Source organism: Rana temporaria, chromosome 5 (genome assembly GCF_905171775.1).
Source record: "Rana temporaria chromosome 5, aRanTem1.1, whole genome shotgun sequence".
NCBI lineage: Eukaryota > Metazoa > Chordata > Amphibia > Anura > Ranidae > Rana > Rana temporaria.
In genome coordinates this window covers 77900622-77914134 of record NC_053493.1, presented here as the reverse complement: position 1 = coordinate 77914134, position 13513 = coordinate 77900622, and the positions used below count along the sequence as shown (strand labels likewise).

General features: G+C 42.3%; 1 long non-coding RNA gene across 1 annotated transcript in view; it reads left to right on the top strand.

Annotated features, from left to right (window-relative positions):
- The first annotated feature begins 980 nt into the window (after positions 1 to 980).
- LOC120939579 overlaps positions 981 to 13513 on the top strand; it is a 35230-nt gene continuing 22697 nt past the window's right edge. Inside the window, exons 1-2 of the long non-coding RNA XR_005749275.1 lie at positions 981 to 1027; positions 1203 to 1290. This is a non-coding gene — a long non-coding RNA (uncharacterized LOC120939579). The remainder of the gene's footprint in view (positions 1028 to 1202; positions 1291 to 13513) is intronic.

Here is a 13513-nt window from a genome sequence, read left to right as displayed (position 1 = left end):
GTCCTGGTGCTCCATGGCCTCCAAAAATGTGATGGTTAATTGAGATATAATTAGATGACATTAAATGTGTAATTTATGCCCCTAGAATGCCTGAAGGCACTCATTGGATTTTGGGTCTCTCTTGTGGCTAGGCTATGAACAAGTCTCACACATGTGGAATCGTCATACTCAGCAGGAGTAGCAGAATGTGTTTTTTGGTGTAATTGTAAGTATTCCTTTTTTGTGTGTGAGAAATAACTTTAATAATATTTCAATAATATTTCTGAGCATCTAAAAAATATTTAGATGCTCAGTAAGGAGTGCAAGCATGGGGGGGGGGGGGGGTTGTGCAATCTTTTGTCATGACATGGTGGTCAAGTATGTTGTCAACCCCTGCTTGGTTACATAGTTAGTGGGGTAAAATAATACAAAGGTCCATCTAGTTCAATAGAAAAAAATTAACAAAACTCCATATACACAATCTGTTACCCACATTTGATCCAGAGGAATGCAAAAAATCCCAATAAAGCATGATCTAATTTGCTGCAGCAGGGGAAAAAAATCTTCCTGACCTCCCAGAATATGTGAAATGTTAAATATTCTTTCTTTGAACCACAGTTTCAGTTCACTTAGCATACCACTCTTCACAAAGTACTTAAATATGTCTTGATTGCGTGAACTGTTTTGCTCAATTCCTAAAAAGTTTCCTAAAAGTTTGTTGCTAGTAGGTGTTTCTCTTACCCACATAAGAAAATTTGGGGTATGGCCATTTCTATTCATTTTGCTTTCAACAGTACAAGTAGCTGAAAAGTGGCCCAGAACTAGTTGGGGTGTGAGTGAGAAAGGGGTTATCCATGCGTATTGGTATTAATCATTGCAAACTGTATTTTAACCTTTTCTTTTAGGGAAAAACAAACATAAAGTTATTAAATTTTTATTTGTATTAACTTATTTATTTTTGGTTTATGTAGTTGTACATTAATCTGTGTGGACTCTTTTATAGACATGTTTTCAAGCATATAATCTGAGGAGCTGTGAATCCCTTAGGGTAAGAATTTATATTTCTCAAGATTACAGAGTGAAGCCAAGCATAGAGATAAACAGAAGACACAGTACAGTCCTGTATTGCCAGATTCCTTCAACTAGCCTCAATTTATTTTTCTCAGCCAATGTTGATGTTAATCATAAGCCATGCTTCACTAATGTTTCAATAATTATTTCAGAGCAACGTACCCAATGATGGCTGAAATCCTATGTAATGCTGGCAAAAGCCTGCCAGTTTCCCATCTTCTTAGAGTCGCGAGTGTATCAGTAAGTACAAATTTTGTTATGTGGCAAATAGCGTGCAATCTGCAGTCTGCTGATACTATACAGCCCCCACAATTTCACACTGACAGGTTTATCTGAAACAAGATTAATGCTCGGGGGCTGATGTTGCTCCTTACACATCCAATTTCAGAGTAATACAGAACAGAGTTAGATTTCAGGAAATGAATATGGAACTTACTGAAAAAAAAATCTTGTCATTATTTGTAGTCCTTACATACTCTATTCACTTCACTGCCAATCAAATGAGTAGGATTGAGAAGAAGACTTTGTTTCTCAGTAACTTTACAAGTTTGCAAGAAAAAAAACCCTAAGGCCCCGTACACACCATAGTATCCATCCGCACATAAATCCCAGCAAATGGGTTTCAGCGGATAGATCCTATGGTGTGTATCCCCTGGGATGGATTCCAGCAGATCGGATATTTGCTGACATGCAGAACAAATCCATCTGCTGGAATCCATCCCAACGGATGGATCCGCTGGTCTGTACAGACTCACCGGATCCATCCGTCCTAAGGGATCCCCCGCATGCGTCGTAATGATTTGACGCATGCGTGGAATTCCTTATATGACAGCGTCGCGCACGTCGCCGCGTCATAATCGCTGCGACGGCGCGACATGTCATCGCCAGAGGATTTCGGCGCGGATTTCAATGCGATGGTGTGTACACGCCATCGCATAGAAATCTGCTGAAATCCTCGAGAGGATTTATCCGCGGAAACGGTCCGCTGGACCGTATTCGCGGATAAATTCTCCCGTGTGTATGGGGCCTAAGATGTCACAATATGCAGCAATAGTCAACTTTTTTTCTGAAAAACTTTACCTGTATCGCTCATCATTAAAAATCAGTCCTTAAGTTCTATTGTAGTGACTTTGCCTTGACTGAGATGATGTCACCGGTCTGTTTTAGGCAAGAGGAGCATTTCCTCCATTTATTCACCCCCAGTGGTCACAATATAACTTTGTAGTAATTCACAAGATAAGAGGTTGCAGAAGAGTGCAGATCATTTATATCACACACAGACACCAGGATTTAAATAATTGTGTCATCCATGAGCCAGCAGCATATTAGTAAGGTAGAAACCATTTTGGTTTCTCCAGTTGACCTCCACTTCACTACAGGACACAGGAGGTTAGAGGGAGGTCAGGGGGACACAGCAAACCGGCAATCCCAATCTTTACAGCGGAGGAACATTCAGCAGCTCAGGCTTCAGAAAGTTAAGTATTTAATTTATTCTTTTGCAGGTGACCCTTAATAAATGAAAAGAGCTGCTTTAACTGGTTGCCGACCAGCCGCCATCGTTTTACAGCGGCAGGTCGGCTCCCCTGCACAAGAGCACGTAGCTATACGTCGCCTCTCGCGCAGGCCACTAGGGGCGCCCCCCCGCTCTTCCCCGACTCCCGCTCGAGTGCCCGGTGGGTGCGATCGCCGCCGGGCACACACGATCGCTCGTTACAGAGCGGGGAACGGGAGCTGTGTGTGTAAACACACAGCTCCCGGTCCTGTCAGGGAGAGAAATGCTGATCTTCTGTTCATACAATGTATGATAACACAAAAAAACTCCTGCGCTCTGGTGTTTCGCCAAACCGGGTACAGCGATCAGTCATTTTCCCATGTCAGTCCCACACCCCCTTCAGTTAGAACACACCCAGGGAACATAATTAACCCCTTCCCCGCCCCCTAGTGTTAACCCCTTCCTTGCCAGTGGCATTTTTATAGTAATCAATGCATTTTTATAGCACTGATCGCTATAAAAATGCCAATTGTCCCAAAAATGTGTCAAAAGTGTCCGAAGTGTCCGCCATAATGTCGCAGTACCGAAAATAAATTGCTGATCGCCACCATTACTAGTAAAAAAAAAATATTAATAAAAATGCCATAAAAATACCCCCTATTTTGTAAACGCTATAACTTTTGCGCAAACCAATCATTAAACGCTTGTTGCGATTTTTTTTTACGAAAAATATGTAGAAGAATACGTATCGGCCTAAACTGAGGGAAAAAAATGTTTTTATATATTTTTGGGGGATATTTATTATAGCAAAAAGAAAAAAATATTCATTTTTTTTAAAATTGGCGCTCTATTTTTGTTTATAGCGCAAAAACGAAAAACCGCAGAGGTGATCAAAGACCACCAAAAGAAAGCTCTATTTGTGGGGAAAAAAGGACGCCAATTTTGTTTGGGAGCCACGTCGCACGACTGCGGAATTGTCAGTTAAAGCGACGCAGTGCCAAATCGCAAAAAGTGCTCTGGTCTTTGACCAGCAATATGGCCCGGGGTGTTAAGTGGTTAAAGCAATATTCATAAACCCAAATGCAAATATGTATTGTATTTCAGCTCACCAATTCTTAGATGTGATGTCTACATATGTTTTCTTTTTAAGGCTTTCTTTCTTCTATTTTCATCTGGTGATCCAGCCAGCAAGTCTGTTTTTTTCAAAAGAACAATCTCTCCTACATATGTATCGATTTATAGAGATGAGACAAACCATTTCACAATAGAGAGGGTGCTTACTTTTATTTATTTATGAAAAACTTTATTCTAAAAGGAAAAAAAATGTTTGTTGTAACTGCTAATTAAGTATTATCTGGAGTTTGGCTTAAATTTGTTGGTGTATTTAAATCTTCAAGTTTCTTTAACCCTACGCCCAAGTGACAATGCTGCTTTCTGCTGTGACGCCTCATCCAGAGTGGGGACACTCTATCACAGGAGGTGTCTTCTGTAGCTGGCCAGCTAAGACCTGTCCTAGGTTGCTAATATGACTTATGGCATATACAGTTAAACCTGCTAATAACCTTAATACAGTTCATATGCTCATATGTGAGAGATAATAACAGAGTTATTTACTTTATATATGTGTAGCGCCCCCTTACTTTGAGTAAAGGCGCTACACTAAAGTTAGTGGGGGAATGAGAGAGGTAAGTTGCTCTCATTCCTAATTATGTTAAATGTGGCTGTCGCCAAATCTGGATTGTTCTGTGGGTCAGACTGCGTTCCAGGGATGCGGTACCATTCCTGGGCATCAGGTGGCGCCAGAGGGGTCCAGGCGGAGCCGCTTCTTCCCAGCAGCCAATAAGAGGAGTTGAGCCTCGCTGTGCATGCTGGGAGGGAGTATTTCTGTGGCGAAAGCCGTTGTTCTGAGTTCTTTGCGGGTTCCTGTTTCCGGGTACGGCATCCACCTTTGGGGTGTGCGCACATCGCAGGCCCCACCACTATTGCCTACCTGGCCTGGGGTCGCGCACAACACGGAGTTCCTGACTCTAGGCCCTCATGGCCTGGAGTAACGGATGCTACCAAGGGCCCCAGTGACTTACTGGGTCCCCAGCTCTACTGAAGAGATCCTAAGCTATGTGCTGTGCGGTGGGGGATTGGCTCAAGGAGAACTCGGAGGCAGGTTGTCTAAGAGAATTGAACGAACCATCAGGGATCTGCTGACCGGGACACTGACAGGTACACTTCCACTGTCAACCGGTGACCTTAGCACAACTCATTGGGAGGATTTGCTCTGCTGTTCACATTGTCAGTATTGAGCCTGTGGTAGAGGCCTCATCTGGCACCTTAAATTTAATATAATCAGAGCCAAGTCTGTGGCAGGGACTTGTTTCTTTCCCAGCAACCTTAAAGTGACATTTCGGCTGCCAGGCCTGTGGCAGGGGTCTGTCCAGGGGCACTTCACCCACTCTGGCTGGAGTGGCAACGAACTGTACTGTTACTGAAAGCAGGATTGCTTTCCTTCTATCCAAGCCTGATACCACAAAGTTCCTTTACTTCATCAACCTTTCCTATCTACCTCGAGTTGATGTTGGTCGTGTTGGGCCGAGAAATAAAGCATTCAGAAAAAACCTTATTCGCTGATCGGACATTAGTTTACTGCTCTACTCACTACCATCACTCCTAGGCAACGATTAGAGGTAACTTAATACGCCGATCCCAAAACAATCAGCGGCTCCTGAGGGGGTAGTGCTACATATGGATGTCATATAACAGTTGTATATTGTGTTCACAGAAGCAAAAAGAGAGAATATGCCTTTTAAGATTTGTTGTGTGACTGTAATGTAAGCTCAAGACCCAGCAGAATTGAAACCAGAAAGCATAGAGTTAAGCTTTTGTTACTCATCAGGAGTCTTGGCCAATCACAGCCAATCTCACATTGAGCAGGAGTCCTGGCCAATCACACCCAGCCTTACACTCATTCTGTCTGGCAAGTTCCCAGCAGAGCTACTAGAATTCATTACACCAGAGAGAGAGAAGATCTGAACAGACACACACCACAGAGGCCCAGATTCACGTACAGCGGCGTATCTTTGAGCGGCCGTAACGTATCCTATTTACATTACGCCTCCGCAACTTAGACAGGCAAGTGCAGTATTCTCAAAGCACTTGCTCCGTAAGTTGCGGCGGCGTAGCGTAAATAGGCCGGCGTAAGCCTGCCTGATTCAAATTGTGAAGAGGTGGGCGTGTGTTATGTAAAATAACCATGACCCAACTTGATTGACGTTTCTAACGAACGGCGCATGCGCCGTCCATGGAATATCCCAGTGTGCATTGCTCCAAAGTACGCCGCAAGGACGTATTGGTTTCGACGTGAACGTAAATTACGTCCAGCCCCATTCACGTACGACTTCAGCAAACGGGGTAACATTTTAAAATTTCGTTGCGGGAACGACGGCCATACTTAACATTGGTACGCCGCATGTATGCCTCATATAGCAGGGATAACTTTACGCCGGGAAAAGCCTAATGTAAACGGCGTATCTGTACTGCGTCGGCCGGGCGTACGTTCGTGAATTCGCGTATCTAGCTGATTAACATATTTCTAGGCGTAAATCAGCGTACACCCCCCTAGTGGCCAGCGTAAATATGCAGTTAAGATCTGACGGCGTAAGAGACTTACGCCGGTCATATCTAATACAAATCTATGCGTAACTGATTCTAAGAATCAGGCGCATAGATACGACGGCTCAGACTCAGAGATACGACGGCGTATCTGGAGATACGCCGTCGTATCTCCTTTGAGAATCTGGGCCTCAGAGTTCAGTTTTAGCAAGTGGCCAAAGTAGGTATTTAATACAGTTATAAATGTTCTTATTGTTAATAGTGTGATTAGAACTGTATACTGAACTAGTTGTGTGTGTTTACTTGTCGTTCCACCAAACCAAACCTCAAACGTGCTATCAAACATCACAGGAAACTGCAATAGCAAACATGCTATCGAACCTCAAACTGCAAACAGCAATATAGAGCGAGTAAAACTATTGATTAAGCCTCAGAGAGATCATAAAGTGTTTAAATAACTTAAAGTGATAGTACAGATACTGAAGAAAGAAATATATCTACCATTTTATGTAGAATGACAAGATTCAACAGTTAAGCCGCGATTTGTTATACTTTATTCAACACATGTTTGTACATGCAAAATTGGCAGTGTTATATATGAAGAAAAGCTGAAGTTAATAAAGAAGTTATCTCAAGAGTTTGGTGTGCTCTTTAAACCTACTGCTTCCATAGAACGTTGCTAGAGGAATTATAGAATAACAGATAGTCTTGTTTGGACTAAAAGATCAGAGAAATCAAATTTCTTCTAATCCCACACCCTTTAAACGCACTTCATAGTGCTGCGCCTGCCACATCTTCACCAAGTGAAAATAAGAAATAAAAACACCCTAAAAAAAGAATATTATTGTAGCCACCACATCTAATGATTGGTAACTTGAAATATATAAAATGTTTGGCTTTGGAATAATACCGCTTTAAGGATGGCCATACATTATACAATTTTTTTTTCAACTTTAGATTTACCTTCAAGGGCCTGCCTGATTGCATACAAATTAAAAGTGTTTAGGTTTGGTGTTTGTAAATCTAAAGGAAATTTTATTTTTACAAAAAGATTGTATCATGTATGGCCAGCCTGAGGCTGCATGGGTACTCAAAGCTGCTCAGTTGGAAATCTGGCGTTTCGTGATCACCTTCCCCCTAGCTTCCATTTTTGTAAGGAAGGGATTTATTATCTATTTCTCTGTAGTTATTCTAATTATGATCAGTCAGACAACACTATTCACCTGCCCTACTGAAACAGGTAGAAAGCTATATGTGCAGTTAGGTGTACATAAGAATACGGTTCACAATTAAATGAATTATTTTACTTGATGCCTGAAGTTGCTCTTTTAGGTAAAGTAAATCAGTGAACTGATAAGGCCAACAAGCACACAACTGCAATTGTTCTAAAGATAGACGTTAAACTCTTAAAGCCCATATCTGGAAATTACAAAACAATTTCCCTTGTGGTTTGGCCACCACAACAACAAGGGTTGAATGCTCATTTAGTCTAGGGGTAGAGGAATAAAGTGGAATATTTACCTTTTTAATCAATGCAGTGGGCCCCTGTAGAAGTCCTATAGGACGAAATGCATAGGGTTCTACGTTTGCTACCTTTACTGCGCTTTTTTATCTGTGATCACTTTGCGTAATCATTGCTGGATGTTTACCATTTTTTATCTGCCATTTTTATATTTTTGTTTGGTTCCTGTGTTTTAAATAAACCCCTTTTTGGTTAATCTGATCTACGCCATGTGGAGGCTTTTTTTCTTCTTTCCATGTTTTTTCCATATCCTCAAGCCGTGGAGGAGTAACATTACTGCTGCAGTATACTCCAGCAAGCTGTCGGGAGTTCACAAATGTGGAGGATCGCATCAGGATTTATGACGGCAAAGCTACAAAACACTGATGGAGACTTTGACGAAAAGAGCCTGAGTGAGTAACTTGTATAGCGCAACAAATGCGAACTTAATCGCCTCAATGCGCCGGTCCTTCAGAAGAGGTGGGTCTTTAGTTTTTTCCTAAAGGCCTGATGGTTTTCCTCCAAGCGCATGGTAGTGGGTAGAGCATTCCAGAGCCATGGTCCTTGGACCGAAAATCTACGTTCTCCCTTCCATTTGTAGCGGGATTTAGGAATTTGGAGAAGGTTTTGGTCGGTTGACCGGAGAACGCGCTTGGTGACGTAGGGTTTTATTTTACCGCTTAAGTATTGGGGAGCGTTCCCCTGTATACATTCGTGGGTGAGGCAGAGTGTCTTGAATGTCACCCGATCCTGTACGGGCAGCCAGTTGTCACATCACTATTACCTCTGCTTTCATTGACCCAGACCGAAAGGCATTTGGGTCCACGTCACATGGTAAGAGTATTCAACATATCTATATAGGATTGTCTCCTTGTTTTGATTTGAGTCCACCGTCAAGCTCCACACCCCACTTCCCTATCAGCTGGAAGATCTGCCAATTTTAATTTCATTCTCGCATAGACTTTCCATTTGTTGCTGCGTGCAGTCTTTTCATTAGACTTCTTTAGATCAGCTTATGTTCACATTTCATTGATGTTTGGACCTACATGAGTCTCTTATGCTGAGATGCCCGTATATGCAGCAAATTATCTTCTGTTATACTTATTTTTTTATTTTTCACCTATGTTGCCAATGTGACATTTTTGGTTTATTTGTGTATATATTGATTTATATCACTCTTATATATCCTGTTTATCAGGGTTTAGTTCACTTTTCTTAGCGCTGCACATTTGTATTTTTCACCTTTGTCACATATTTTTCTGTATGTTTTAGTGCTAGCAGCTGCCCCACACTCACCCAGCAGCGTGGTAATTTTTCCCTTTACCTTTAATGCAGTGGGCCCCCTGCATCTGTGCAACTAATCCCTGAAGCCTCCTTTCTAAGATGCTCTGGCTGGTGGTCACTAAAAGTTCTGCATCCTCCATGTAGATGGCGAGGAACCCCCTAGAGCAGGGGTCTCCAAACATTCAAAACAAAGGGTCAGTTTACTGTTCTTGAGACATTGAGTGGGCCGGACTGTGGGCATTGAGAGTAGAAAAGGTCCCGACATCAGTGGAAACAAACAATGCTCCATCTTTGGTGTCAGTGGGAGGAAAAGCGCCACATTGTTGGTGTTAATGGGGCCCATTGTCGGTGTCAATGGGAGGTATTTTGCCCCATCTTTAGTATCATTAGGAGGAAATAATGCCCCTTTATTGGTGTCAGTGAGGACAATTACGCCCCATTGTTGGTATTAGTGGATAAAAATATTGCCCAAAAGGCCAGATATAAGCAAGCAAAGGGCCCTAGAGAGTCAGAGAGAAAAGGAGAGCTGGAGCAAGATTAAAGGTAATTATATCACCTTATTCATCTACCCCGTAGACTTAACAAGTATTTAGCCCTTGCTGTGTGGGGAGGCCCCACCACAAGGGATAGCTGTGTGTAATTCCAGCAGTTGAGCGTTAATCTGCAATTTATGTAGAAAAGGTCACATTGTGCTCCTCAGCCTCTTGTCTCATGATTCTGTATTGTGCAACCGCCGTGTCTATGATTGACAGATGGTAGTGTCTGTAGATTGAGCACTATGCTTACATATTTATAGACCTCATTTCAGGGGTGATAAAAAAAGAGAACATGGCCAACCATATGAATTTAACAAATGTATCCATATGTGGCCTAGGATAAATTTTAGAAGTCACTCAGGAAGTAAAAAGTGAACCTAGGTCTGTTTAAATGTAAGATTTAATTGCATGAATCATTGATTAGGTTATGTTTTTGACATTTAGACCACAAGACCTGTATTACATTAGGTACAGTATGAGACTCTGTATGTGATAAAAATTTAGCTGAACTAAGTCAACGCTTTCCTTATTTTTTTCTTTGCTGCCTACTACAACATACATTTCCCTAGTGCCCATAACGTAACTGCTCTGTAGCTATAAAACAGCAAGGTCTGATTTCTGTCACTTACATTCTTCTACTATATTTGTATCAAGGGAGATATTAGTTTATTGTTGTTTCAGCGTCTTGAATACAAATCCAATCCATAATCTTCAGCAACATATATTGCCTTTTTATACAAATGTTTTTTTGCAAATGTTGCTCTATGTAGGGAACAAAGGTCCCTACATAGAGCAATTGTTATCAGTGACATGACCATGAGCCATTATGTAAAGAACCTGGGGGTAGGAAACTTTCTATTCAGGAGTCTCACTATTTTATGTTTATAAGGGTGCAGTGACCCTGAACAAGTCAGACCTGCTGTACAGCGAAATGTTATAGTCATGCTGTGGTCTTAGCTACCTAGGGAAGGCACATGAATAAAGACATGTGATATCTGTATAGCTTTGTGAAACAATAAGGAATTCTATGAGGAAATTAAACAATCTGTTTTCTGTATGCTGTATGGATGCAATGGATGGGTACCTAACACCAGAACTGATTCACAAAGATTGGAGAAAATCAAATACGGGCAGCTACTCCCTGCAGTAAACATTCAAGAATTACATTTCTCTAAAAATAAAAAAATAATTCTGATTAATTATTATGGGCAAACCTTAACACCCACTGTTTTATATATTTATTTTCTCTTTGCCAGGTTCACAGAATATTCCCTTTATGTACACGTAGCATCCCCTAGCATTGCTAGAGTGCTAGAGTTACAGTAGGATGTTTGGTAGGTGTAGGTAGGTAAATTGTCAAGCTTGGCTGGAAACCAAGCCTGTGTTTTTTTCTGGCGACTTCCCTGCTTGCTAGAAACTTGGAGAAGATTCCAGAAGTAGCTAGGAGGGATCTCGGAGGAGCTGCCTGGAGTATTCTGAGGGCCCTGACCAATCCCCAACAGATGGGTTGGCAGGGGACAGGCCCCTCAAATACTCAGGGTCAGCCCAGCTAGAGGAGTGTGGAGTTTGGATGGAAGATGGAGTGTTAGGCTTTTGAAAACCTTTGAGAGTAGCACCCTAGTCGGTAGGAGGGAGTGACCTCAGAGCTGGGCTCGGGTTTGGAAGGGACCCCTTCTCATGACACAAGGAGGCATGCTGACCAGAAGGCACGTGAGCATGGGGAGGACAGCGGGAGAACTCTGCCAGGCAAATCTTCAGGGAGGAAAACAGCCAAGAGGGCTGGTAAGTGATGCAGTCAGATGATTGAGAGGCATGCCTGAAAAGACTGGGTGCAAGCAGTTTCGGAAGGATGCAGAGTCTGTCCGGGAGGACTGTGTAAAAGTAGCTAGGAGGACTAGGAAAAGGGGCAGCTGCAGCCAGGCAAGCTGGCAGTGCCTGAAGAGATGGTACTGGGAGAAGAATGTACAAAAACCGGACAGCTAGCACCAAAGACCTCTCTTTTTGCTACACTACCAAAGGGGCCACGGTCCCTACCTACAAAGGGCATTTGCTTTGGATCTGACTGAATCAGTGCTGGATCAAATTGTCAGTCTAATTGATCCTGGACTCCTGGGAGATGTAGTTCTACAAGCAAGTCTGAGCTGGAGGTAGAAAAGAAGAAGTGTGTATACATTGGATGTATTTTGTGTCCCTGAATATTTCTCTGCTGATCAAGTGGGCATCCCACAATAACCCTTCCCCATCCAAGTTTAATCCCCCTAAATAAAAATAAAAACACAAAGCTGCAAGGACTGATTCCTGTCTCCAGAGAGAATTGAAAATGTGTGTGCCTGGCTGTGCAGGGTGGGAGATACCCATATTCACCAGCGGCTCCCATGGGGGTAGCACTACATACATAATCATGTTAAACAACAACATCGGGAGACTCTGCTACAGAGTCGGATGGCAACTTAATACCGGAGCTCCTGGCTATTCGGGGATACAGCGGAATATAGCGACCCGCTGGGACACTTTTAAACCCTTTTTTTGGGGCGATATGACTCTGGGACAAACTGGGACCATGACTAGAAAGAGGAAGAAGAACAGAAAGCCACAGCGCCTAATGGATTTCTTCATCCACAAGCAGCATGGAGGTAGGCAAGATGGCACCAGTTCATCCTCTACCCCGGCAGCTAGGTCACAGGCAAAAATGCCTAAATTGAGCACCCTGTCACAAAATAGTGGCTCCCCTGACAGCCCACAATCCTATCCTCAGTATCTGGCAGTCCGGCTAAAGCCAAATTTTGGATGGATGGAACCGGATGCAGCCCAGCAGTGAGCCCTGTCACTGATTCCGAGGATGACACGAGGGAGCTGCCTGAATCTATTGAATCATTGGATACTGTGCTAAAGGATATGCTTTTGTCCGTCAGCAGCACATTACAGGCTGACATTATGACATGCATGCATAGATTTAATAGTGAAATCCAAGCTGTGGAATCCAGAGTGGAGCACATAGAAAACAAAATGGGGGAATATGCCTCCATCATTAATGACTTAGTGGATTCAAATGAAGAGAAGGAGGGGGGGATAAGAGTGGATTAAACCTAAATTAGCTGATATCGAGGACAGGTCAAGAAGAAATAATATGAAAATAAGGGGGATCCCTAAATCCATTCAGCACTTATGCCTCATCACTGTTTAAATCTTTTCAACCTGACCTCTTTAATTTAGATGTCACTATAGACAGAATCCACCATTTATCCAAACCAGTGTACCTAGAGATGTGGTACTCCATCTCCACTAACATACTAAGGAGCAGCTTATGATGGTAATGTGTTAATGAGATCAAATCACATCACAATATCAAAATCTGCAATTTTATGCTGATTTATCTCAGTATACTTTGCAAAAAAGGAAAAACTTAAACACTGTCACCAAGGCACTCAGGAACTACAGGATTAATTACAGATGGGGCTACCACACTATAATCACCTCTTGAGAGAGGGACGCACACATATTGTAGACTCCCTGGAGAAGGGCCTTTTCCCCTTTCCCAGGTTACTTTTTTTTTTTTTTTTTACTAATCACTAGGGTTGGGAGCAAAGGGCAGGTGCTGCCCCCTTAGAGTTGGGAATGTTTATCACATATATGTAAACATAAATAAAATTAAAATTTTTCTTTTTTTTTTTTTTCTATTCCACAAATCACTAGTCGGAATCGGAGGTAAGGGGCAGGTGCTGCCCCCTTAGAGTTTAGGTAGGTTTTTACCACAGATATGCATATATAAATATAAACAAATTGTATTTTTTTCTTTTTTTTTTTTCTCTCTCTTCTGCTTCTCCTCCTTTCTCCCCTTCCCCCTTTCCTTTACCATCCCTGTCTCTACACCCACTATTGGTATTTGGACTAGGAATCATGGTACAGAGTTATATATATACTAGAGAGGCTTTCTCCCTCTTTTTTAAGTGAATGGGGGAGAATAATAGGACACCATAGAATAATAGAATAACCGAAAATAAAGGACTATAAGGAGACCATGTGTGTATGTGATGTTATATGTATGTC